Raw genomic sequence first — 26053 nt, 5'->3', positions numbered from 1 at the left:
ATAAAGTCCCTCTGTCCTCAGTGCTAGGTTGTGGGTTTTATACACAGTATTATGATCAACCTGTTGAATAGTATAATAACAATATTCCTGTACAAGTCATTTAGTAATGAACAACCTCAGTTCTGTGAAAGAACATCATGTCCCTGATGTGTACACTGCAGGCCTGACCGGGGTTTGCACGCAAGGGCCTGTGTGTGTGTGTGTGTGTGTGTGTGTGTGTGTGTGTGTGTGTGTGTGTGTGTGTGTGTGTGTGTGTGTGTGTGTAACAAATAAAGATAAATATAGCTAGTGCGGCCACGAGCGGTCGTGCAGGGTAGAGGCTGAGTGAAAACGCCTCTAAAAACAAGCGCGTGCCCACGCCTGATCCGTGGAAGCACGTAGAACTAGCAAACGTACTAGCAGAAATCAACGATCGCACACGGGTCATTGAGTGTGTACAGGGTTCGTCTGCGTGTGTGGCATTGGGCAATCTAGCGGCAACCGAGTGGCCTGAAGGCAGAACCGGCCAACCCGTCGCCCTCACCATCGTTGCGCTTCGAGATGAACTATTGCTAAAGATGATCGTCCTCATCAACCAAGGCGCTACCAGAGTAGCTCGTAACGAAGACCCTCTCCGCGACCTCGCGGCCAGTGTGCGCAGTGTACAGCAAATGACAAACGATGTTGCGAGCGATATATCGGAAAAACTTTGCACTGACGCAACGGTCACCACTGCAGGTTGTGTGAGTCTCGCGCAAAGTGCCATATCAAACGTGCGCAAGCTAGTGACAAGCAACTTCACCAGATCCGTAGATTCTGCATACGCTCGGATACGAATGAAAGTATCGAGAGATAACACCGACACGAGTTGCGCGACGGCGCTGGCTGTGTCTCGCATCGACCGTTGACGGCCGTTTGCCAGCGGCTGAAAATGGCACAGTTGACGAAATGGAAACGCCGACCGTCGATAGTGCACTCTCGCAAGTTCCAACCGCACCATCTCAGGAGACAGACCACAGAGTCATATTAGCGGAGGGTAGATAGAAAATGCGCAAACCGCCACAACCGCCCATATACATACTATACGAGTTCAACATAGAGTGGAGTAAGAAGTTACTACCGATCGTATTTCCAACGTGAAAGCAGCTGGTGTGTGACGCTTTACTTGAGTATTACAGAGGTTGCGATGTCCTGTGTTCCACGAGCGCATGGAAACAAGTGAACGAACTTCTACGGACCGTACTGTTGGGGTATGAGCGAGCTGTAAAATCAATACACACTAGACACGCGGACTTTGCCGCATTACTGGACACGCATATCGCCACAACAAAACCGGGTCAAGTGTTCGGGGCGTCACCGCGCTTGACTATACACGTCTTGGCCTACCAAGAGTACATGAGCCCAAAGATCCTAAGCGAGGTCGAAGCCGTTGTGTCTGACTGAGCCCAAGCAAGACGCGCCCCGAGGAGCTTCTTGCCACATGTCAGCACTCAGTCTGAATGAGCGCCTCCAGGAGAGAGGCCAAAGCAAGACGCCCCCCGAGGAGCGTCTTGACACATGTCAACACTGGGTCTGACAGAGGGCCTCCATGAGAGAGGCCCAAGCAAGACGCGCCCCGAGGAGTGTCTTGCCAAATGTCAACACTGGGTCTGACTGAGCGCCTCAGGGAGAGAGGTCCAAGCAAGACGCGCCCCGAGGAGCGTCTTGCCACATGTCACTACTCGGTCTGACTGAGCGCCTCAGGGAGAGAGGTCCAAGCAAGACGCGCCCCGAGGAGCGTCTTGCCACATGTCACTACTCGTTCTGTTTGAGCGCCTCCAGGAGAGAGGCCCAAGCAAAACGTGCCCCGAGGAGCGTCTTGCCACATGTCAACAATGGGTCTGACTGAGGGCCTCCAGGAGAGAAGCCGAAGCAAGACGCGCCCCGAGGAGCGTCTTGTAACATGTAAACACTGGGTCTGACTGAGCGCCTCCAGGAGAGAGGCCCAAGCAAGACACGCCCCGAGGAGCGTCTTGACTTATGTCAACACTGGGTCTGACTGAGGGCCTCCATGAGAAAAGCCGAAGCAAGACGCGCCCCGAGGAGAGTCTTGCCACATGTCAACACTCGGTCTGACAGAGGGCATCCAGGAGAGAGGCCCAAGCAATACGCGCCCCGAGGAGCGTCTTGCCACATGTCACCACTGGGTCTGACTGAGCGCCTCCAGGAGAGAGGCCCAACCAAGACGCGCCCTGAGGAGCGTCTTGCCACATGCCAACACTGGGTCTGACAGAGGGCCTCCAGGAGAGAGGCCCAAGCAAGACGCGCCCCGAGGAGTGTCTTGCCACATGTCACCACTGGGTCCTACTGAGCGCCTCCAGGAGAGAGGCCCAAGCAAGACGCGCCCGGAGGAGCGTCTTGCAACATGTCGCCACTCGGTCTGACTGAGCGCCTCCAGGAGAGAGGCCCAAGCAAGACGCGCCCCGAGGAGGGTCTTGACACATGTCTCCTCTGGGTCTGACTGAGCGCCTCCAGGAGAGAGGCCCAAGCAAGACGAGCCCCGACGAGCATCTTGCCACATGTCAACACTGGGTCTGACTGAGTGCCTCCATGAGAGAAGCCCCAGCAAGACGCGCACCGAGGAGCGTCTTGCCACATGTCAACACTGGGTCTGACTGAGCACCTCCAGGAGAGAGGCCCAAGCAATACGCGCCCCGAGGAGCGTCTTGCCACATGTCAACACTGGGTCTGACTGAGTGCCTCCAGGAGAGAGGCCTGAGGAGCGTCTTGCCACATGTCACCTCTGGGTCTGACTGAGCGCCTCCAGGAGAGAGGCGCAAGCAAGAAACGCCTGAGGAGCGTCTTGACACATGTCAACACTGGGTTTGACTGAGCGCCTCCAGGAGAGAGGCCCCAGCAAGACGCGCCCCGAGGAGCGTCTTGCCACATGTCAACAATGGGTCTGACTGAGGGCCTCCAGGAGAGAAGCCCAAGCAAGACGCGCCCCGAGGAGCGTCTTGCCACATGTCAACACTGGGTCTGACTGAGCGCCTCCAGGAGAGAGGCCCAAGCAAGACGTGCCCCGAGGAGCGTCTTGCCACATGTCAACAATGGGTCTGACTGAGGGCCTCCAGGAGAGAAGCCCAAGCAAGACGCGCCCCGAGGAGCGTCTTGCCACATGTCAACACTGGGTCTGACTGAGGGCCTCCAGGAGAGAGGCCCAAATAAGACGCGCCCCGAGGAGCGTCTTGCCACATGTCAACACTGGGTCTGACTGAGGGCCTCCAGGAGAGAAGCCCAAGCAAGATGCGCCCCGAGGAGTGTCTTGCCACATGTCAACACTGGGTCTGACTGAGCGCCTCCAGGAGAGAGGCCCAAGCAAGACGCGCCCGGAGGAGCGTCTTGCAACATGTCGCCACTCGGTCTGACTGAGCGCCTCCAGGAGAGAGGCCCAAGCAAGACGCGCCCCGAGGAGGGTCTTGACACATGTCTCCTCTGGGTCTGACTGAGCGCCTCCAGGAGAGAGGCCCAAGCAAGACGTGCCCCGACGAGCATCTTGCCACATGTCAACACTGGGTCTGACTGAGCGCCTCCAGGAGAGAGGCCCAAGCAAGACGTGCCCCGAGGAGCGTCTTGCCACATGTCAACAATGGGTCTGACTGAGTGCCTCCAGGAGAGAAGCCCAAGCAAGACGCGCCCCGAGGAGCGTCTTGCCACATGTCAACACTGGGTCTGACTGAGGGCCTCCAGGAGAGAGGCCCAAATAAGACGCGCCCCGAGGAGCGTCTTGCCACATGTCAACACTGGGTCTGACTGAGGGCCTCCAGGAGAGAAGCCCAAGCAAGATGCGCCCCGAGGAGTGTCTTGCCACATGTCAACACTGGGTCTGACTGAGCGCCTCCAGGAGAGAGGCCCAAGCAAGACGCGCCCGGAGGAGCGTCTTGCAACATGTCGCCACTCGGTCTGACTGAGCGCCTCCAGGAGAGAGGCCCAAGCAAGACGCGCCCCGAGGAGGGTCTTGACACATGTCTCCTCTGGGTCTGACTGAGTGCCTCCATGAGAGAAGCCCCAGCAAGACGCGCCCCGAGGAGCGTCTTGCCACATGTCAACAATGGTTATGACTGAGGGCCTCCAGGAGAGAAGCCCAATCAAGACACGCCCCGAGGAGCGTCTTGACACATGTCAACACTGGGTCTGACAGAGGGCCTCCAGGAGAGAAGCCCAAGCAAGACGCGCCCCGAGGAGCGTCTTGCCACATGTCAACACTGGGTCTGACTGAGGGCCTCCAGGAGAGAGGCCCAAATAAGACGTGCCCCGAGGAGCGTCTTGCCACATGTCAACACTGGGTCTGACTGAGGGCCTCCAGGAGAGAAGCCCAAGCAAGATGCGACCCGAGGAGTGTCTTGCCACATGTCAACACTGGGTCTGACTGAGCGCCTCCAGGAGAGAGGCCCAAGCAAGACGCGCCCGGAGGAGCGTCTTGCAACATGTCGCCACTCGGTCTGATTGAGCGCCTCCAGGAGAGAGGCCCAAGCAAGACGCGCCCCGAGGAGGGTCTTGACACATGTCTCCTCTGGGTCTGACTGAGCGCCTCCAGGAGAGATGCCCAAGCAAGACGTGCCCCGACGAGCATCTTGCCACATGTCAACACTGGGTCTGACTGAGTGCCTCCATGAGAGAAGCCCCAGCAAGACGCGCACCGAGGAGCGTCTTGCCACATGACAACACTGGGTCTGACTGAGCACCTCCAGGAGAGAGGCCCAAGCAAGACGCGCCCCGAGGAGTGTCTTGCCACATGTCAACACTGGGTCTGACTGAGCACCTCCAGGAGAGAGGCCCGAGGAGCGTCTTGCCACATGTCACCTCTGGGTCTGACTGAGCGCCTCCAGGAGAGAGGCGCAAGCAAGAAACGCCTGAGGAGCGTCTTGACACATGTCAGCACTGGGTTTGACTGAGCGCCTCCAGGAGAGAGGCCCCAGCAAGACGCGCCCCGAGGAGCGTCTTGCCACATGTCACCACTGGGCTTCTCTCCTGGAGGCCCTCAGTCAGACCCATTGTTGACATGTGGCAAGATGCTCCTCGGGGCACGTCTTGCTTGGGCCTCTCTCCTGGAGGCGCTCAGTCAGACCGAGTAGTGACATGTGGCAAGACGCTCCTTGGGGCGCGTCTTTCTGGGGCTTCTCTCATGGAGGCACTCAGTCAGACCCAGTGTTGACATGTGGCAAGACGCTCCTCGGGGCGCGTGTTGCTTGGACCTCTCTCCTGGAGGCGCTCAGTCAGACCGAGTAGTGACATGTGGCAAGACGCTCCTCGGGGCGCGTCTTGCTTGGGCCTCTCTCCTGGAGGCGCTCAATTAGACCCAGTGTTGACATGTGGCAAGACGCTCCTCGGGGCACGACTTGCTTGGGCTTCTCTCCTGGAGGCCCTCAGTCAGACCCATTGTTGACATGTGGCAAGAAGCTCCTCGGGGCGCTTCTTGCTTGGGCCTCTCTCCTGGAGGCGCTCAGTCAGACCGAGTAGTGACATGTGGCAAGACGCTCCTCGGGGCGCGTGTTGCTGGGGCCTCTCTCCTGGAGGCGCTCAGTCAAACCCAGTGTTGACATGTGTCAAGACGCTCCTCAGGCGTTTCTTGCTTGCGCCTCTCTCCTGGAGGCGCTCAGTCAGACCCAGAGGTGACATGTGGTTAGACGCTCCTCGGGCCTCTCTCCTGGAGGCGCTCAGTCAGACCCGGTGTTGACATGTGGCAAGACGCTCCTCGGGGCGCGTCTTGCTTGGGCCTCTCTCCTGGAGGTGCTCAGTCAGACCCAGTGTTGACATGTGGCAAGACGCTCCTCGGTGCGCGTCTTGCTGGGGCTTCTCTCATGGAGGCACTCAGTCAGACCCAGTGTTGACATGTGGCAAGACGCTCGTCGGGGCACGTCTTGCTTGGGCCTCTCTCCTGGAGGCGCTCAGTCAGACCCAGAGGAGACATGTGTCAAGACCCTCCTCGGGGCGCGTCTTGCTTGGGCCTCTCTCCTGGAGGCGCTCAGTCAGACCGAGTGGCGACATGTTGCAAGACGCTCCTCCGGGCGCGTCTTGCTTGGGCCTCTCTCCTGGAGGCGCTCAGTCAGACGCAGTGTTGACATGTGGCAAGACACTCCTCGGGGCGCATCTTGCTTGGGCTTCTCTCCTGGAGGCCCTCAGTCAGACCCAGTGTTGACATGTGGCAAGACGCTCCTCGGGGCGCGTCTTATTTGGGCCTCTCTCCTGGAGGCCCTCAGTCAGACCCAGTGTTGACATGTGGCAAGACGCTCCTCGGGGCGCGTCTTGCTTGGGCTTCTCTCCTGGAGATCCTCAGTCAGACCCATTGTTGACATGTGGCAAGACGCTCCTCGGGGCACGTCTTGCTTGGGCCTCTCTCCTGGAGGCGCTCAGTCAGACCCAGTGTTGACATGTGGCAAGACGCTCCTCGGGGCGCGTCTTGCTTGGGCTTCTCTCCTGGAGGCCCTCAGTCAGACCCATTGTTGACATGTGGCAAGAAGCTCCTCGGGGCGCTTCTTGCTTGGGCCTCTCTCCTGGAGGCGCTCAGTCAGACCGAGTAGTGACATGTGGCAAGACGCTCCTCGGGGCGCGTCTTGCTGGGGCCTCTCTCCTGGAGGCGCTCAGTCAAACCCAGTGCTGACATGTGTCAAGACGCTCCTCAGGCATTTCTTGCTTGCGCCTCTCTCCTGGAGGCGCTCAGTCAGACCCAGAGGTGACATGTGGCAAGACGCTCCTCGGGCCTGTCTCCTGGAGGTGCTCAGTCAGACCCAGTGTTGACATGTGGCAAGACGCTCCTCGGGGCGCGTCTTGCTTGGGCCTCTCTCCTGGAGGTGCTCAGTCAGACCCAGTGTTGTCATGTGGCAAGACGCTCCTCGGTGCGCGTCTTGCTGGGGCTTCTCTCATGGAGGCACTCAGTCAGACCCAGTGTTGACATGTGGCAAGATGCTCGTCGGGGCACGTCTTGCTTGGGCATCTCTCCTGGAGGCGCTCAGTCAGACCCAGAGGAGACATGTGTCAAGACCCTCCTCGGGGCGCGTCTTGCTTGGGCCTCTCTCCTGGAGGCGCTCAATCAGACCGAGTGGCGACATGTTGCAAGACGCTCCTCCGGGCGCGTCTTGCTTGGGCCTCTCTCCTGGAGGCGCTCAGTCAGACCCAGTGTTGACATGTGGCAAGACACTCCTCGGGTCGCATCTTGCTTGGGCTTCTCTCCTGGAGGCCCTCAGTCAGACCCAGTGTTGACATGTGGCAAGATGCTCCTCGGGGCACGTCTTATTTGGGCCTCTCTCCTGGAGGCCCTCAGTCAGACCCAGTGTTGACATGTGGCAAGACGCTCCTCGGGGCGCGTCTTGCTTGGGCTTCTCTCCTGGAGGCCCTCTGTCAGACCCAGTGTTGACATGTGTCAAGACGCTCCTCGGGGCGTGTCTTGATTGGGCTTCTCTCCTGGAGGCCCTCAGTCATAACCATTGTTGACATGTGGCAAGATGCTCCTCGGGGCGCGTCTTGCTGGGGCTTCTCTCATGGAGGCACTCAGTCAGACCCAGTGTTGACATGTGGCAAGATGCTCGTCGGGGCACGTCTTGCTTGGGCCTCTCTCCTGGAGGCGCTCAGTCAGACCCAGAGGAGACATGTGTCAAGACCCTCCTCGGGGCGCGTCTTGCTTGGGCCTCTCTCCTGGAGGCGCTCAGTCAGACCGAGTGGCGACATGTTGCAAGACGCTCCTCCGGGCGCGTCTTGCTTGGGCCTCTCTCCTGGAGGCGCTCAGTCAGACCCAGTGTTGACATGTGGCAAGACACTCCTCGGGGCGCATCTTGCTTGGGCTTCTCTCCTGGAGGCCCTCAGTCAGACCCAGTGTTGACATGTGGCAAGACGCTCCTCGGGGCGCGTCTTATTTGGGCCTCTCTCCTGGAGGCCCTCAGTCAGACCCAGTGTTGACATGTGGCAAGACGCTCCTCGGGGCGCGTCTTGCTTGGGCTTCTCTCCTGGAGGCACTCAGTCAGACCCATTGTTGACATGTGGCAAGACGCTCCTCGGGGCACGTCTTGCTTGGGCCTCTCTCCTGGAGGCGCTCAGTCAGACCCAGTGTTGACATGTGGCAAGATGCTCGTCGGGGCACGTCTTGCTTGGGCCTCTCTCCTGGAGGCGCTCAGTCAGACCCAGAGGAGACATGTGTCAAGACCCTCCTCGGGGCGCGTCTTGCTTGGGCCTCTCTCCTGGAGGCGCTCAGTCAGACCGAGTGGCGACATGTTGCAAGACGCTCCTCCGGGCGCGTCTTGCTTGGGCCTCTCTCCTGGAGGCGCTCAGTCAGACCCAGTGTTGACATGTGGCAAGACACTCCTCGGGGCGCATCTTGCTTGGGCTTCTCTCCTGGAGGCCCTCAGTCAGACCCAGTGTTGACATGTGGCAAGACGCTCCTCGGGGCGCGTCTTATTTGGGCCTCTCTCCTGGAGGCCCTCAGTCAGACCCAGTGTTGACATGTGGCAAGACGCTCCTCGGGGCGCGTCTTGCTTGGGCTTCTCTCCTGGAGGCCCTCAGTCAGACCCATTGTTGACATGTGGCAAGACGCTCCTCGGGGCACGTCTTGCTTGGGCCTCTCTCCTGGAGGCGCTCAGTCAGACCCAGTGTTGACATGTGGCAAGACGCTCCTCGGGGCGCGTCTTGCTTGGGCTTCTCTCCTGGAGGCCCTCAGTCAGACCCATTGTTGACATGTGGCAAGACGCTCCTCGGGGCGCGTCTTGCTGGGGCCTCTCTCCTGGAGGCGCTCAGTCAAACCCAGTGTTGACATGTGTCAAGACGCTCCTCAGGCGTTTCTTGCTTGCGCCTCTCTCCTGGAGGCGCTCAGTCAGACCCAGAGGTGACATGTGGCAAGACGCTCCTCAGGCCTCTCTCCTGGAGGCGCTCAGTCAGACCCAGTGTTGACATGTGGCAAGACGCTCCTCGGGGCGCGTATTGCTTGGGCCTCTCTCCTGGAGGTGCTCAGTCAGACCCAGTGTTGACATGTGGCAAGACGCTCCTCGGTGCGCGTCTTGCTGGGGCTTCTCTCATGGAGGCACTCAGTCAGACCCAGTGTTGACATGTGGCAAGATGCTCGTCGGGGCACGTCTTGCTTGGGCCTCTCTCCTGGAGGCGCTCAGTCAGACCCAGAGGAGACATGTGTCAAGACCCTCCTCGGGGCGCGTCTTGCTTGGGCCTCTCTCCTGGAGGCGCTCAGTCAGACCGAGTGGCGACATGTTGCAAGACGCTCCTCCGGGCGCGTCTTGCTTGGGCCTCTCTCCTGGAGGCGCTCAGTAGGACCCAGTGGTGACATGTGGCAAGACACTCCTCGGGGCGCGTCTTGCTTGGGCCTCTCTCCTGGAGGCCCTCTGTCAGACCCAGTGTTGGCATGTGGCAAGACGCTCCTCAGGGCGCGTCTTGGTTGGGCCTCTCTCCTGGAGGCGCTCAGTCAGACCCAGTGGTGACATGTGGCAAGACGCTCCTCGGGGCGCGTATTGCTTGGGCCTCTCTCCTGGATGCCCTCTGTCAGACCGAGTGTTGACATGTGGCAAGACTCTCCTCGGGGCGCGTCTTGCTTCGGCTTTTCTCATGGAGGCCCTCAGTCAGACCCATTGTTGACATAAGTCAAGACGCTCCTCGGGGCGTGTCTTGCTTGGGCCTCTCTCCTGGAGGCGCTCAGTCAGACCCAGTGTTTACATGTTACAAGACGCTCCTCGGGGCGCGTCTTGCTTCGGCTTCTCTCCTGGAGGCCCTCAGTCAGACCCATTGTTGACATGTGGCAAGACGCTCCTCGGGGCACGTTTTGCTTGGGCCTCTCTCCTGGAGGCGCTCAAACAGAACGAGTAGTGACATGTGGCAAGACGCTCCTCGGGGCGCGTCTTGCTTGGACCTCTCTCCCTGAGGCCCTCAGTCAGACCCAGTGTTGACATGTGGCAAGACGCTCCTCGGGGCACGTCTTATTTGGGCCTCTCTCCTGGAGGCCCTCAGTCAGACCCAGTGTTGACATGTGGCAAGACGCTCCTCGGGGCGCGTCTTGCTTGGGCTTCTCTCCTGGAGGCCCTCTGTCAGACCCAGTGTTGACATGTGTCAAGACGCTCCTCGGGGCGTGTCTTGATTGGGCTTCTCTCCTGGAGGCCCTCAGTCATAACCATTGTTGACATGTGGCAAGATGCTCCTCGGGGCGCGTCTTGCTGGGGCTTCTCTCATGGAGGCACTCAGTCAGACCCAGTGTTGACATGTGGCAAGATGCTCGTCGGGGCACGTCTTGCTTGGGCCTCTCTCCTGGAGGCGCTCAGTCAGACCCAGAGGAGACATGTGTCAAGACCCTCCTCGGGGCGCGTCTTGCTTGGGCCTCTCTCCTGGAGGCGCTCAGTCAGACCGAGTGGCGACATGTTGCAAGACGCTCCTCCGGGCGCGTCTTGCTTGGGCCTCTCTCCTGGAGGCGCTCAGTCAGACCCAGTGTTGACATGTGGCAAGACACTCCTCGGGGCGCATCTTGCTTGGGCTTCTCTCCTGGAGGCCCTCAGTCAGACCCAGTGTTGACATGTGGCAAGACGCTCCTCGGGGCGCGTCTTATTTGGGCCTCTCTCCTGGAGGCCCTCAGTCAGACCCAGTGTTGACATGTGGCAAGACGCTCCTCGGGGCGCGTCTTGCTTGGGCTTCTCTCCTGGAGGCACTCAGTCAGACCCATTGTTGACATGTGGCAAGACGCTCCTCGGGGCACGTCTTGCTTGGGCCTCTCTCCTGGAGGCGCTCAGTCAGACCCAGTGTTGACATGTGGCAAGATGCTCGTCGGGGCACGTCTTGCTTGGGCCTCTCTCCTGGAGGCGCTCAGTCAGACCCAGAGGAGACATGTGTCAAGACCCTCCTCGGGGCGCGTCTTGCTTGGGCCTCTCTCCTGGAGGCGCTCAGTCAGACCGAGTGGCGACATGTTGCAAGACGCTCCTCCGGGCGCGTCTTGCTTGGGCCTCTCTCCTGGAGGCGCTCAGTCAGACCCAGTGTTGACATGTGGCAAGACACTCCTCGGGGCGCATCTTGCTTGGGCTTCTCTCCTGGAGGCCCTCAGTCAGACCCAGTGTTGACATGTGGCAAGACGCTCCTCGGGGCGCGTCTTATTTGGGCCTCTCTCCTGGAGGCCCTCAGTCAGACCCAGTGTTGACATGTGGCAAGACTCTCCTCGGGGCGCGTCTTGCTTCGGCTTTTCTCATGGAGGCCCTCAGTCAGACCCATTGTTGACATAAGTCAAGACGCTCCTCGGGGCGTGTCTTGCTTGGGCCTCTCTCCTGGAGGCGCTCAGTCAGACCCAGTGTTTACATGTTACAAGACGCTCCTCGGGGCGCGTCTTGCTTCGGCTTCTCTCCTGGAGGCCCTCAGTCAGACCCATTGTTGACATGTGGCAAGACGCTCCTCGGGGCACGTTTTGCTTGGGCCTCTCTCCTGGAGGCGCTCAAACAGAACGAGTAGTGACATGTGGCAAGACGCTCCTCGGGGCGCGTCTTGCTTGGACCTCTCTCCCTGAGGCCCTCAGTCAGACCCAGTGTTGACATGTGGCAAGACGCTCCTCGGGGCACGTCTTATTTGGGCCTCTCTCCTGGAGGCCCTCAGTCAGACCCAGTGTTGACATGTGGCAAGACGCTCCTCGGGGCGCGTCTTGCTTGGGCTTCTCTCCTGGAGGCCCTCTGTCAGACCCAGTGTTGACATGTGTCAAGACGCTCCTCGGGGCGTGTCTTGATTGGGCTTCTCTCCTGGAGGCCCTCAGTCATAACCATTGTTGACATGTGGCAAGATGCTCCTCGGGGCGCGTCTTGCTGGGGCTTCTCTCATGGAGGCACTCAGTCAGACCCAGTGTTGACATGTGGCAAGATGCTCGTCGGGGCACGTCTTGCTTGGGCCTCTCTCCTGGAGGCGCTCAGTCAGACCCAGAGGAGACATGTGTCAAGACCCTCCTCGGGGCGCGTCTTGCTTGGGCCTCTCTCCTGGAGGCGCTCAGTCAGACCGAGTGGCGACATGTTGCAAGACGCTCCTCCGGGCGCGTCTTGCTTGGGCCTCTCTCCTGGAGGCGCTCAGTCAGACCCAGTGTTGACATGTGGCAAGACACTCCTCGGGGCGCATCTTGCTTGGGCTTCTCTCCTGGAGGCCCTCAGTCAGACCCAGTGTTGACATGTGGCAAGACGCTCCTCGGGGCGCGTCTTATTTGGGCCTCTCTCCTGGAGGCCCTCAGTCAGACCCAGTGTTGACATGTGGCAAGACGCTCCTCGGGGCGCGTCTTGCTTGGGCTTCTCTCCTGGAGGCACTCAGTCAGACCCATTGTTGACATGTGGCAAGACGCTCCTCGGGGCACGTCTTGCTTGGGCCTCTCTCCTGGAGGCGCTCAGTCAGACCCAGTGTTGACATGTGGCAAGATGCTCGTCGGGGCACGTCTTGCTTGGGCCTCTCTCCTGGAGGCGCTCAGTCAGACCCAGAGGAGACATGTGTCAAGACCCTCCTCGGGGCGCGTCTTGCTTGGGCCTCTCTCCTGGAGGCGCTCAGTCAGACCGAGTGGCGACATGTTGCAAGACGCTCCTCCGGGCGCGTCTTGCTTGGGCCTCTCTCCTGGAGGCGCTCAGTCAGACCCAGTGTTGACATGTGGCAAGACACTCCTCGGGGCGCATCTTGCTTGGGCTTCTCTCCTGGAGGCCCTCAGTCAGACCCAGTGTTGACATGTGGCAAGACGCTCCTCGGGGCGCGTCTTATTTGGGCCTCTCTCCTGGAGGCCCTCAGTCAGACCCAGTGTTGACATGTGGCAAGACGCTCCTCGGGGCGCGTCTTGCTTGGGCTTCTCTCCTGGAGGCCCTCAGTCAGACCCATTGTTGACATGTGGCAAGACGCTCCTCGGGGCACGTCTTGCTTGGGCCTCTCTCCTGGAGGCGCTCAGTCAGACCCAGTGTTGACATGTGGCAAGACGCTCCTCGGGGCGCGTCTTGCTTGGGCTTCTCTCCTGGAGGCCCTCAGTCAGACCCATTGTTGACATGTGGCAAGACGCTCCTCGGGGCGCGTCTTGCTGGGGCCTCTCTCCTGGAGGCGCTCAGTCAAACCCAGTGTTGACATGTGTCAAGACGCTCCTCAGGCGTTTCTTGCTTGCGCCTCTCTCCTGGAGGCGCTCAGTCAGACCCAGAGGTGACATGTGGCAAGACGCTCCTCAGGCCTCTCTCCTGGAGGCGCTCAGTCAGACCCAGTGTTGACATGTGGCAAGACGCTCCTCGGGGCGCGTATTGCTTGGGCCTCTCTCCTGGAGGTGCTCAGTCAGACCCAGTGTTGACATGTGGCAAGACGCTCCTCGGTGCGCGTCTTGCTGGGGCTTCTCTCATGGAGGCACTCAGTCAGACCCAGTGTTGACATGTGGCAAGATGCTCGTCGGGGCACGTCTTGCTTGGGCCTCTCTCCTGGAGGCGCTCAGTCAGACCCAGAGGAGACATGTGTCAAGACCCTCCTCGGGGCGCGTCTTGCTTGGGCCTCTCTCCTGGAGGCGCTCAGTCAGACCGAGTGGCGACATGTTGCAAGACGCTCCTCCGGGCGCGTCTTGCTTGGGCCTCTCTCCTGGAGGCGCTCAGTAGGACCCAGTGGTGACATGTGGCAAGACACTCCTCGGGGCGCGTCTTGCTTGGGCCTCTCTCCTGGAGGCCCTCTGTCAGACCCAGTGTTGGCATGTGGCAAGACGCTCCTCAGGGCGCGTCTTGGTTGGGCCTCTCTCCTGGAGGCGCTCAGTCAGACCCAGTGGTGACATGTGGCAAGACGCTCCTCGGGGCGCGTATTGCTTGGGCCTCTCTCCTGGATGCCCTCTGTCAGACCGAGTGTTGACATGTGGCAAGACTCTCCTCGGGGCGCGTCTTGCTTCGGCTTTTCTCATGGAGGCCCTCAGTCAGACCCAGTGTTGACATAAGTCAAGACGCTCCTCGGGGCGTGTCTTGCTTGGGCCTCTCTCCTGGAGGCGCTCAGTCAGACCCAGTGTTTACATGTTACAAGACGCTCCTCGGGGCGCGTCTTGCTTCAGCTTCTCTCCTGGAGGCCCTCAGTCAGACCCATTGTTGACATGTGGCAAGACGCTCCTCGGGGCACGTTTTGCTTGGGCCTCTCTCCTGGAGGCGCTCAAACAGAACGAGTAGTGACATGTGGCAAGACGCTCCTCGGGGCGCGTCTTGCTTGGACCTCTCTCCCTGAGGCGCTCAGTCAGACCGAGTAGTGACATGTGGCAAGACGCTCCTCGGGGCGCGTCTTGCTTGGACCTCTCTCCCTGAGGCGCTCAGTCAGACCCAGTGTTGACATTTGGCAAGACACTCCTCGGGGCGCGTCTTGCTTGGGCCTCTCTCATGGAGGCCCTCTGTCAGACCCAGTGTTGACATGTGTCAAGACGCTCCTCGGGGGGCGTCTTGCTTTGGCCTCTCTCCTGGAGGCGCTCATTCAGACTGAGTGCTGACATGTGGCAAGAAGCTCCTCGGGGCGCGTCTTGCTTGGGCTCAGTCAGACACAACGGCTTCGACCTCGCTTAGGATCTTTGGGCTCATGTACTCTTGGTAGGCCAAGACGTGTATAGTCAAGCGCGGTGATGCCCCGAACACTTGACCCGGTTTTGTTGTGGCGATATGCGTGTCCAGTAATGCGGCAAAGTCCGCGTGTCTAGTGTGTATTGATTTTACAGCTCGCTCATACCCCAACAGTACGGTCCGTAGAAGTTCGTTCACTTGTTTCCATGCGCTCGTGGAACACAGGACATCGCAACCTCTGTAATACTCAAGTAAAGCGTCACACACCAGCTGCTTTCACGTTGGAAATACGATCGGTAGTAACTTCTTACTCCACTCTATGTTGAACTCGTATAGTATGTATATGGGCGGTTGCGGCGGTTTGCGCATTTTCTATCTACCCTCCGCTAATATGACTCTGTGGTCTGTCTCCTGAGATGGTGCGGTTGGAACTTGCGAGAGTGCACTATCGACAGTCGGCGTTTCCATTTCGTCAACTGTGCCATTTTCAGCCGCTGGCAAACGGCCGTCAACGGTCGATGCGAGACACAGCCAGCGCCGTCGCGCAACTCGTGTCGGTGTTATCTCTCGATACTTTCATTCGTAGCCGAGCGTATGCAGAATCTACGGATCTGGTGAAGTTGCTTGTCACTAGCTTGCGCACGTTTGATATGGCACTTTGCGCGAGACTCACACAACCTGCAGTGGTGACCGTTGCGTCAGTGCAAAGTTTTTCCGATATATCGCTCGCAACATCGTTTGTCATTTGCTGTACACTGCGCACACTGGCCGCGAGGTCGCGGAGAGGGTCTTCGTTACGAGCTACTCTGGTAGCGCCTTGGTTGATGAGGACGATCATCTTTAGCAATAGTTCATCTCGAAGCGCAACGATGGTGAGGGCGACGGGTTGGCCGGTTCTGCCTTCAGGCCACTCGGTTGCCGCTAGATTGCCCAATGCCACACACGCAGACGAACCCTGTACACACTCAATGACCCGTGTGCGATCGTTGATTTCTGCTAGTACGTTTGCTAGTTCTACGTGCTTCCACGGATCAGGCGTGGGCACGCGCTTGTTTTTAGAGGCGTTTTCGCTCAGCCTCTACCCTGCACGACCGCTCGTGGCCGCACTAGCTATATTTATCTTTATTTGTTACACACACACACACACACACACACACACACACACACACACACACACACACACACACACACACACACACACACACACACACACACACACACACACAGGCCCTTGCGTGCAAACCCCGGTCAGGCCTGCAGTGTACACATCAGGGACATGATGTTCTTTCACAGAACTGAGGTTGTTCATTACTAAATGACTTGTACAGGAATATTGTTATTATACTATTCAACAGGTTGATCATAATAATGTGTATAAAACCCACAACCTAGCACTGAGGACAGAGGGACTTTATTTAAATTAGTACTTAATGGAAACGATACATAATGATACACAAGAGCCATGTCATACATTCAGCCTAGGAATAGTAGCATTGTGCACTATTAAAAATATACATATCAATTGCTCGAATCCCATTGTTGCAAAGTAAAACTCTAATAAAACTCTAGTCTGACATCAACAGAGAAGACTTAGTGTATTTACTACAAATACAGCATTAGGATTTCGAGTGGACCGTGCACCTTGTGAACCATCAGAGGCTTATGACGCAACATATCTTCCAGTTGCTATTAGACAAGTTATAATTCTCGACCATTTTTCGGAACTGGTTTCTTGGGTCTGTGAGTAAACGCCAAATGAGATGATAGCCCTTAAGTAAGTTCCTGGTGATCCCATGTCACGCTTTTGCCCATCAGCCGGTGAACGCTGAGACGGAACTCGATGAGAGCGATGTATTTTTTAAGTGCTCCGAATGTACTTCTAACAACCGTGCGATTCACTTCGTGAGTAAACCGCAGCTGCAGCTGATTCAAACAGTCGAGCCAACTTTCTACATCACAATATGCGTTTTGTAGTTAGTCGAGTTACCTTTTGTGTGGCGCATGCACGGGTCGTTAGCGTCCAGCTCCCAGCTTATAGAGTCCTGTATTGACACAGACGTCAATACATCTCGATGTCATGCAACACACAAAGTCTGTCGCATACAGGTGGGTTAACACATGTACGATGTGTGCGATGGCGTGCCCGTTTACAATGGGACACGACGATGATCATTGTTAACCAAACTCTTGTTTCTCACGACAGGTGGTAGCGTTGTCTCCTGCACCTGGTCTTCGTGCACAGAGGGTGTTGTAATGTGCTCGTCATAGTCGCGATCGTTGTCACTCGAATCCGTTGTTCTCACGACAGGTGGTAGCGTTGTCTCCTGCATGTTGTCTTCGCGTGCAGCAAGCGTTGTGCTGTGCTCGTTATAATGGTTGTCTTCGTACAAAGGGGGTGTTGAATAGTCCTTCGCGTGTAGTCTAGGAGGTGGTGTGATGGGACGTATCTCAGAGGCATTATGTGAGCGTACCACCATGGCCTGACCAACTGCGACTACTGAGAGTACACCCAGTACAGACAGCGAGATCATTTTTTTTTTCTTGGGTGTTGTACGTGTGGGTACAGCAGCTTTAATGGCAGCGAAAGCAAGTGGGCAAATGTATTTATAGGTCACTAGCAGAAACTAAGGCACGTGGTCAGAGTGTAATCGTAACCACCTAAAGTAGCTTTTGTCATAATTTAATATACATAGAAATCAGAAACGGGCATGCCAGGATAGACATCACGAGTGATAATGCGGCCAGTATCTGTGTGCGCTTGAGAGCACCTTGTTGTTCTACTGTGGTGCCCACGCCGCCGGGTCTGCAAATGTCATCGACCTTCTTTATATACGCATACGCTAAAGACCGTATATTCTCTATGGATTTGAACACGTCCTTTGTTTCGCGTAACGCTTGAGCTGTCTCGAGCGCATTGTTGTGAGTGTACGCCAGTGTTTCGCGTGCACCGAGGTCCGAAAGGGCGTGCGCTACAACTATTAACCTTGGTTTGGGAGTGTGGCGAAACGCTCGCTCCGCTGTAATGGGCGGATGGAATGTTATCACCTGGTACGTTTCGTTAGTCGGGTCGTAACACACCGGTCCGTGACACGGACCGTCACATTGTATGGGGAACAGTAAGGACAACACGCCGCCGACCGTGACTTCGCACTCGACCACGGTGGAGTTGTCGATTTGCAAAGGATCACATTCGCCTCTCCAGTCGCAATGAGGCACATTGTAGTCGACGCGACCGTCGGTCACCATAGCTTTCGTCAGCCAACACACTCGATTGCCCTTCGAAACATCGGCGATCAACGTGAGCGTAGAGGTCGCCGTCGCTTTACTGTACTCCAGGATATCCGTGTGTGAGTGCACGCTCGACGTGGATTGACAACGGGTCATGTCAGACCTGATCAGACCTTCCGAACACATGACCATTAGTTGTTGTGCGGCCGAGAGTATCGCGATCATACCGTTGAGATGTGTAGAAAGCGCGTACACGCCAGGCTTCCACGTTTCCAAAGTTTCCAGCAGTCTAGAGGGACTTGTCTTAGCGCGCACGGCTGTGCTGAATTTGCGTTGGATAGACACAACGGCTTCGACCTTGCTTAGGATCTGTGGGCTCATGTACTCGTGGTAGGCCAAGACGTGTATAGTCGAGCGCGGTGACACCCCGAACACTTGACCCGGTTTTGTTGTGGCGATATGCGTGTCCAGTAATGCGGCAAAGTCCGCGTGTCTAGTGTGTATTGATTTTACAGCTCGCTCATACCCCAACAGTACGGTCCGTAGAAGTTCGTTCACTTGTTTCCATGCGCTCGTGGAACACAGGACATCGCAACCTCTGTAATACTCAAGTAAAGCGTCACACACTAGCTGCTTTCACGTTGGAAATACGATCGGTAGTAACTTCTTACTCCACTCTATGTTGAACTCGTATAGTATGTATATGGGCGGTTGCGGCGGTTTGCGCATTTTCTATCTACCCTCCGCTAATATGACTCTGTGGTCTGTCTCCTGAGATGGTGCGGTTGGAACTTGCGAGAGTGCACTATCGACGGTCGGCGTTTCCATTTCGTCAACTGTGCCATTTTCAGCCGCTGGCAAACGGCCGTCGACGGTCGATGCGAGACACCAACATAACGTTAGACTGCGACCCTCATGCCAGTTTTCTGTAGTAATGGTTGTAGTTTCTGGTGCACACTCGAAACGCCATTACGATCACAATTACGTTGATTAATAAATTCAGTGTTGTAGCGACTGCAGCCAGCGCCGTCGCGCAACTCGTGTCGGTGTTATCTCTCGATACTTTCATTCGTATCCGAGCGTGTGCAGAATCTACGGATCTGGTGAAGTTGCTTGTCACTAGCTTGCGCACGTTTGATATGGCACTTTGCGCGAGACTCACACAACCTGCAGTGGCGACCGTCGCGTCAGTGCAAAGTTTTTCCGATATATCGCTCGCAACATTGTTTGTCATTTGCTGTACACTGCGCACACTGGCCGCGAGGTCGCGGAGAGGGTCTTCGTTACGAGCTACTCTGGTAGCGCCGTGGTTGATGAGGACGATCATCTTTAGCAATAGTTCATCTCGAAGCGCAACGATGGTGAGGGCGACGGGTTGGCCGGTTCTGCCTTCAGGCCACTCGGTTGCCGCTAGATTGCCCAATGCCACACACGCAGACGAACCCTGTACACACTCAATGACCCGTGTGCGATCGTTGATTTCTGCTAGTACGTTTGCTAGTTCTACGTGCTTCCACGGATCGGGCGTGGGCACGCGCTTGTTTTTAGAGGCGTTTTCGCGCAGCCTCTACCCTGCACGACCGCTCGTGGCCGCACTAGCTATATTTATCTTTATTTGTTTCACACACACACACACACACACACACACACACACACACACACACACACACACACACACACACACACATACATACACACACACACACACACACACACACACACACACACATACACACACACACACACACAGGCCCTTGCGTGCAAACCCCGGTCAGGCCTGCAGTGTACACATCAGAGACATGATGTTCTTTCACAGAACTGAGGTTGTTCATTACTAAATGACTTGTACAGGAATAGTGTTATTATACTATTCAACAGGTTGATCATAATAATGTGTATTAAACCCACAACCTTGCACTGAGGACAGAGGGACTTTATTTAAATTAGTACTTAATGGAAACGATACATAATGATACACAAGAGCCATGTCATACATTCAGCCTAGGAATAGTATCATTGTGCACTATTAAAAATATACATATCAATTGCTCGAATCCCATTGTTGCAAAGTAAAACTCTAATAAAACTCTAGTCTGACATCAACAGAGAATACTTAGTGTATGTACTACAAATACAGCATTAGGATTTCGAGTGGACCGTGCACCTTGTGAACCATCAGAGGCTTATGACGCAACATATCTTCCAGTTGCTATTAGACAAGTTAGAATTCTCAACCATTTTTCGGAACTGGTTTCTTGGGTCCGTGAGTAAATGCCAAATGAGATGATAGTCCTTAAGTAAGTTCCTGGCGATCCCATGTCACGCTCTTGCCCATCAGCCGGTGAACGCTGAGACGGAACTCGATGAGAGCGATGTATTTTTTAAGTGCTCCGAATGTACTTCTAACAAGCGTGCGATTCACTTCGTGAGTAAACCGCAGCTGCAGCTGATTCAAACAGTCGAGCCAACTTTCTACATCACAATATGCGTTTTGTAGTTAGTCGAGTTTTCTTTTGTGTGGCGCATGCACGGGTTGTTAGCGTCCAGCTCCCAGCTTAGAGAGTCCTGTATTGACACAGACGTCAATACATCTCGATGTCATGCAACACACAAAGTCTGTCGCATACAGGTGGGTTAACACACATGTACGATGTGTGCGATGGCGCGCCCGTTTACAATGGGACACGTTGATGATCATTGTTAACCAAACTCTTGTTTCTCACGACAGGTGGTAGCGTTGTCTCCTGCACCTGGTCTTCGTGCACAGAGGGTGTTGTAATGTGCTCGTCATAGTCGCGATCATTGTCACTCGAATCCGTTGTTCTCATGACAGGTGGTAGCGTTGTCTCCTGTATGTTGTCTTCGCGTGCGGCAAGCGTTGTGCTGTGCTCGTTATAATGGTTGTCTTCGTACAAAGGGGGTGTTGAATACTCCTTCGCGAGTAGTCTAGGAGGTGGTGTGATGGGACGTATCTCAGAGGCGTTATGTGAGCGTATCACCATGGCCTGAGCAACTGCGACTACTGAGAGTACACCCAGTACAGACAGCGAGATCATTTTTTTTCTTGGGTGTTGTACGTGTGGGTACAGCCGCTTTAATGGCAGTGAGAGCAAGTCGGTCTGACTGAGGGCCTCCAGCAGAGAAGCCCAAGCAAGACGCGCCCCGAGGAGCGTCTTTTCAGATTTCAGAACTCGGTCTGACTGAGCGCCTCCAGGAGAGAGGCCCAAGCAAGACGTGCCCCGAGGAGCGTCTTGCCACATGTCAACAATGGGTCTGACTGAGCGCCTCCAGGAGAGAGGCCCAAGCAAGACGCGCCCCGAGGAGCGTCTTGCCACATGTGAACACTGGGTCTGAATGAGCGCCTCCAGGAGAGAGGCCCAAGCAAGACGCGCCCCGAGGAGCGTCTTGTCACATGTCACTACTCGGTCTGACTGAGTGACTCCAGGAGAGAGGCCCAAGCAAGACGTGCCCCGAGGAGCGTCTTGCCACATGTCAACAATGGGTCTGACTGAGGGCCTCCCGGAGAGAAGCCCAAGCAAGAAGTGCCCCGGGGAGCGTCTTGCCACATGTCAACACTGGGTCTGACTGAGCGCCTCCAGGAGAGAGGCCCAAGCAAGACACGCCCCGAGGAGCGTCTTGACACATGTCAACAGTGGGTCTGACTGAGGGCCTCCATGAGAGAAGCCCAAGCAAGACGCGCCCCAAGGAGAGTCTTGCCACATATCAACACTGGGTCTGACAGAGGGCATCCAGGAGAGAGGCCCAAGCAATACGCGCCCCGAGGAGCGTCTTGCCACATGTCACCACTGGGTCTGACTGAGCGCCTCCAGGAGAGAGGCCCAAGCAAGAAGCGCCCCGAGGTGCGTCTTGCCACGTGTCAACACTGGGTCTGATTGAGGGCCTTCTGGAGAGAGGCCCAAGCAAGACGCGCCCCGAGGAGCGTCTTGCCACATGTCAACAATGGGTCTGACTGAGGGCCTCCAGGAGAGAAGCCCAAGCAAGACGCGCCGCGAGGAGCTTCTTGCCACATGTCAGCACTCGGTCTGACTGAGCGCCTCCAGGAGAGAGGGCCAAGCAAGACGCGCCCCGAGGAGCGTCTTGCCACATGTCAACACTGGGTCTGACTGAGCGCCTCCAGGAGAGAGGCCCAAGCAAGATGTGCCCCGAGGAGCATCTTGCCACATGTCAACGAAGGGTCTGACTGAGGGCCTCCAGGAGAGAAGCCCAAGCAAAACGCGCCCCGAGGAGTGTCTTGCCACATGTCAGCACTAGGTCTGACTGAGCGCCTCCAGGAGAGAGGCCCAAGCAAGACGCGCCCCGAGGAGCGTCTTGCCACATGTCAACACTGGGTCTGACTGAGCGCCTCCAGGAGAGAGGCCCAAGCAAGAAACGCCCGAGGAGCATCTTGACACATGTCAACACTGGGTCTGACTGATCGCCTCCCCAGGAGAGAGGCCCAAGCAAGACGCGCCCCGAGGAGCGTCTTGCCACATGTCAACACTGGGTCTGACTGAGCGCCTCCAGGTGAGAGGCCCAAGCAAGACGCGCCCCGAGGAGCGTCTTGCCACATGACAACAATGGGTCTGACTGAGAGCCTCCAGGAGAGAAGCCCAAGCAAGATGCGCCCCGAGGAGCGTCTTGCCACATGTCAGCACTCAGTCTGACTGAGCGCCTCCAGGAGAGAGGCCCAAGCAAGACGCGCCCCGAGGAGCGTCTTGCCACATGTCAGCACTCGGTCTGACTGATCGCCTCCCCAGAAGCGAGGCCCAAGCAAGACGCGCCCCGAGGAGCGTCTTGCCACATGTCAACACTGGGTCTGACTGAGCGCCTCCAGGTAAGAGGCCCAAGCAAGACGCGCCCCGAGGAGCGTCTTGCCACATGACAACAATGGGTCTGACTGAGAGCCTCCAGGAGAGAAGCCCAAGCAAGATGCGCCCCGAGGAGCGTCTTGCCACATGTCAGCACTCGGTCTGACTGAGCGCCTCCAGGAGAGAGGCCCAAGCAAGACGCGCCCCGAGGAGCGTCTTGCCACATGTCAGCACTCGGTCTGACTGAGCGCCTCCAGGAGAGAGGCCCGAGCAAGAAGCGCCCCGAGGAGCGTCTTGCCACATGACAACAATGGGTCTGACTGACAGCCTCCAGGAGAAAAGCCCAAGCAAGATGCGCCACGAGGAGCGTCTTGCCACATGTCAGCACTCGGTCTGACTGAGCGCCTCCAGGAGAGAGGCCCAAGCAAGACGCGCCCCGAGGAGCGTCTTGCCACATGTCAACAATGGGTCTGACTGAGGGCCTCCAGGAGAGAAGTCCAAGCAAGACGCGCCCCAAGGAGCGTCTTGCCACATGTCAGCACTCGGTCTGACTGAGCGCCTCCAGGAGAGAGGCCCAAGCAAGACGAGCCCCGAGGAGCGTCTTGCCACATGTCACCTCTGGGTCTGACTGAGCACCTCCAGGAGAGAGGCCCAAGCAAGACGCGCCCCGAGGAGCGTCTTGTCACATGTCAACACTGGGTCTGACTGAGCGCCTCCGGGAGAGAGGCCCAAGCAAGAAACGCCCGAGGAGCGTCTTGACACATGTCAACACTGGGTCTGACTGAGTGCCTCCATGAGAAGCCCAAGTAAGACGCGCCCCGAGGAGAGTCTTGCCACATGTCAACAATGGATCTGACTGAGGGCCTCCAGGAGAGAAGCCCAAACAAGACGCGCCGCGAGGAGCGTCTTGCCACATGTCTCCTCTGGGTCTGACTGAGCGCCTCCAGGAGAGAGGCCCAAGCAAGACGTGCCCCGAGGAGCGTCTTGCCACATGTAAACACTGGGTCTGACTGAGTGCCTCCATGAGAGAAGCCCCAGCAAGACGCACCCCGAGGAGCGTCTTGCCACATGTCAACACTGGGTCTGACTGAGCACCTCCAGGAGAGAGGCCCAAGCAAGACGCGCCCCGAGGAGCGTCTTGCCACATGTCAACACTGGGTCTGACTGAGCGCCTCCAGGAGATAGGCCCGAGGAGCGTCTTGCCACATGAAATCTCTGGGTCTGACTGAGCGCCTCCAGGAGAGAGGCCCAAGCAAGAAACGCCCGAGGAGCGTCTTGACACATGTCAACAATGGGTCTGACTGAGGGCCTCCAGGAGAGAAGCCCAAGCAAGACGCGCCGTGAGGAGCTTCTTGCCACATGTCAGCACTCGGTCTGACTGAGCGCCTCCAGGAGAGAGGGCCAAGCAAGACGCGCCCCGAGGAGCGTCTTGCCACATGTCAACACTGGGTCTGACTGAGCGCCTCCAGGAGAGAAGCCCAAGCAAGATGTGCCCCGAGGAGCATCTTGCCACATGTCAACGAAGGGTGTGACTGAGGGCCTCCAGGAGAGAAGCCCAAGCAAAACGCGCCCCGAGGAGTGTCTTGCCACATGTCAGCACTAGGTCTGACTGAGCGCCTCCAGGAGAGAGGCCCAAGCAAGACGCGCCCCGAGGAGCGTCTTGCCACATGTCAACACTGGATCTGACTGAGCGCCTCCAGGAGAGAGGCCCAAGCAAGAAACGCCCGAGGAGCGTCTTGACACATGTCAACACTGGGTCTGACTGATCGCCTCCCCAGGAGAGAGGCCCAAGCAAGACGCGCCCCGAGGAGCGTCTTGCCACATGTCAACACTGGGTCTGACTGAGCGCCTCCAGGTGAGAGGCCCAAGCAAGACGCGCCCCGAGGAGCGTCTTGCCACATGACAACAATGGGTCTGACTGAGAGCCTCCAGGAGAGAAGCCCAAGCAAGATGCGCCCCGAGGAGCGTCTTGCCACATGTCAGCACTCAGTCTGACTGAGCGCCTCCAGGAGAGAGGCCCAAGCAAGACGCGCCCCGAGGAGCGTCTTGCCACATGTCAGCACTCGGTCTGACTGATCGCCTCCCCAGAAGCGAGGCCCAAGCAAGACGCGCCCCGAGGAGCGTCTTGCCACATGTCAACACTGGGTCTGACTGAGCGCCTCCAGGTAAGAGGCCCAAGCAAGACGCGCCCCGAGGAGCGTCTTGCCACATGACAACAATGGGTCTGACTGAGAGCCTCCAGGAGAGAAGCCCAAGCAAGATGCGCCCCGAGGAGCGTCTTGCCACGTGTCAACACTGGGTCTGACTTAGCGCCTCCAGGAGAGAGGCCCAAGCAAGATGCGCCCCGAGGAGCGTCTTGCCACGTGTCATTACTGGGTCTGACTGAGCTCCTCCAGGAGAGAGGCCCAAGCAAGACGCGCCCCGAGGAGCGTCTTGCCACGTGTCACCACTGGGTCTGATTGAGCACCTCCAGGAGAGAGGCCCCAGCAAGACGCGCACCGAGGAGCGTCTTGCCACATGTCACTACTCGGTTTAACTGAGCGCCTCCAGGAGAGAGGTCCAAGCAAGACGCGCCCCGAGGAGCGTCTTGCCACATGTCAACAATGGGTCTGACTGAGGGCCTCCTGGAGAGAAGCCCAAGCAAGACGCGCCCCGAGGAGCGTCTTGCCACATGTCAACACTGGGTCTGACTGAGGGCCTTCAGGAGAGAGGCCCAAATAAGACGCGCCCCGAGGTGCGTCTTGCCACATGTCAACAATGGGTCTGACTGAGGGCCTCCAGGAGAGAAGCCCAAGCAAGACGCGCCCCGAGGAGCGTCTTGCCACATGTCAGCACTCGGTCTGACTGAGCGCCTCCAGGAGAGAGGCCCAAGCAAGACGCGCCCCGAGGAGCGTCTTGCCACATGTCAACACTGGGTCTAACTGAGCGCCTCCAGGAGAGAGGCCCAAGCAAGACGCGCCCCGAGGAGCGTCTTGCCACATGTGAACACTGGGTCTGACTGAGCTCCTCCAGGAGAGAGGCCCAATCAAGACGCGCCCCGAGGAGCGTCTTGACACATGTCTCCTCTGGGTCTGACTGAGCGCCTCCAGGAGAGAGGCCCAAGCAAGACGTGCCCCGAGGAGCATCTTGCCACATGTCAACACTGGGTCTGACTGAGTGCCTCCATGAGAGAAGCCCCAGCAAGACGCGCCCCGAGGAGCGTCTTGCCACATGTCAACACTGGGTCTGACTGAGCACCTCCAGGAGAGAGGCCCAAGCAAGACGCGCCCCGAGGAGCGTCTTGCCACATGTCAACACTGGGTCTGACTGAGCGCTTCCAGGAGAGAGGCCAGAGGAGCGTCTTGCCACATGTTACCTCTGGGTCTGACTGAGCGCCTCCAGGAGAGAGGCCCAAGCAAGAAACGCCCGAGGAGCGTCTTGACACATGTCAACACTGGGTCTGACTGAGCGCCTCCAGGAGAGAGGCCCCAGCAAGAAGCGCCCCGAGGAGCGTCTTGCCACATGTCAACAATGGGTCTGACTGAGGGC

Source organism: Nothobranchius furzeri, chromosome 2 (genome assembly GCF_043380555.1).
Source record: "Nothobranchius furzeri strain GRZ-AD chromosome 2, NfurGRZ-RIMD1, whole genome shotgun sequence".
Classification (NCBI taxonomy): Eukaryota; Metazoa; Chordata; class Actinopteri; order Cyprinodontiformes; family Nothobranchiidae; genus Nothobranchius; species Nothobranchius furzeri.
The sequence above is the reverse complement of the archived record's forward strand: the minus strand, read 5'-3'. Positions refer to the sequence as shown.